This window comes from Orycteropus afer, unplaced genomic scaffold (assembly GCF_000298275.1).
Source record: "Orycteropus afer afer isolate SDZICR_OR568_19922 unplaced genomic scaffold, OryAfe1.0 scaffold00782, whole genome shotgun sequence".
Taxonomy (NCBI): domain Eukaryota; kingdom Metazoa; phylum Chordata; class Mammalia; order Tubulidentata; family Orycteropodidae; genus Orycteropus; species Orycteropus afer.
The window spans coordinates 898,969-900,743 of NW_006922369.1; the positions used below are offsets into that span (position 1 = coordinate 898,969).

The 1,775-nt window shown below is 39.5% G+C and overlaps 1 pseudogene; it reads right to left on the minus strand.

Annotated features, from left to right (window-relative positions):
- Positions 1 to 239: 239 nt before the first annotated feature.
- Positions 240 to 1,206, minus strand: LOC103211744 (annotated as a pseudogene).
- Positions 1,207 to 1,775: the final 569 nt, after the last annotated feature.

The window sequence follows — 1,775 nt, forward strand, 5'->3', positions numbered from 1 at the left end:
TGAACTTATGGTTAGCATTCCATTGCTTGCCCACTGTGCCATCAGGACTCCTTATAGATAGATATAATGGTATATGTTTATATATGTACATACATATGTACATATATGTGTTTGCATGTTTATTAATTTCTATATATACATATATATGCCCTTTTTAGGTGAATGGAAAATTACTATTTCTAAGAACTTTTTCACTCTTCTTGTGAGTGTAGAATAAAAGAATTGGGAAATGAGTGGTATCATCCCTGCTGTAAAAATATTTTATGACATAAAACCTTTCTGAGTGCTCCTTTTACCTCTGCATTTCTCAGGCTATAAATGATAGGGTTTAACATAGGGGTGATAATCCCATATAACATTGAGATGAGCCTGTCTCTGGCTGGTGAGTTGTGACTTGAGGAGGGACAGATGTAGGTAAATATTGATGTGCCATAGAATAAACAAACCACAAGGAGGTGGGAAGCACATGTGGAGAAGGCTTTGTGCTTCCCTTCTGCTGATCTGATCTTCAGGATGGTGGATACGATGTAGATATTAGAGATTCCAGTGATCAGGAAGGCACTGATCCCTAAGGTACCTCCTACCACTAAGACAAGCATTTCTGCCATGTATGTGGAAGAGCAGGACAGGACTACCACTGGAGGAATGTCACAGTAGTACTGGTTGACCTGATTAGATTTACAGAAAGACAGGCGGAATGTGAACACCGTGTGCAGAAGGGAGTTTAGAAATCCTGCTGCCCAGGTACCAACAGTGAGCTGCACACATCATTCCTTTGTCATGATGAGGGTATAACTAAGGGGAAAACATATGGCCACATACCTATCATAAGCCATGACAGAGAGAAGGAAGACTTCAGTCCCTACGAATTCCACCAGGAAAAAAGCTGTAAAGCACACCCAATGAAAGAAATGTTTTGCTTCTTTGTCAAGAGGTTCTTGAGCATCTTGGGAACAGTAGATGATGGGCAGAAAATGTCCAAGAGGGACAGATTTGCCAAAAAATAATACATGGGTGTGCACAGCTTTTTTTCAGTCCCAATGGCAAGAAGAATGGCTCCATTTCCCACTAAGGTGACCTGATAGATGGCAGCAAAGACCACAAAGAGAGGGTAGCGCACCTCCGGGCGATCAGAGAGCCCTATGAGGATGAACTCTGTGATGGTTCTATTGTAGACATCCGTCTCCTCTCTCCACAGGGCTCTTTCTGTAGGGAATGAATCAGACAGAAACAGGTTAAACTCAAGCCCAGTGAGCAGAAACACTCGGGAAATAGTTGATGTATGGCTATGATGAATTGTGCTAGTCTTGTTTTAATTTGAGATTTCAAATATCGCAATCAACCTATGTAATCTAAGTACCTTCTTAGACTATTCATTTTAAGTTCCTTAACAAAAGCCATCTAAAATTTCACTTCACAATAAAACCATTGTTGAACTTTAAGCAATATAAAAAAGCTACAAAACAAACTCAGTGTCATCGAGTTGATTCTGACTCAGTGACCACCCTTTGGGTTTCTGAGGAAGTAAATATTTATAGAAGTAGATTGCCCCACCTTCCTTCTGCAGAGCAGCTGGTGGGTTTGAACTTCTGAATTTCTTCTTAGCAGTCAAATAGTAACACTATCAAAACTGATAATGTGGTTTATGATAAATTACTATAGCCTTATTTTAATTGACACTTCAAATATTGAATTGCTGCATGTATAATTCCAAGACACTTTATCCTCTTCTCCTTAACATGGGCCATTTAAAATTTCACCTTCTCAATAAAACC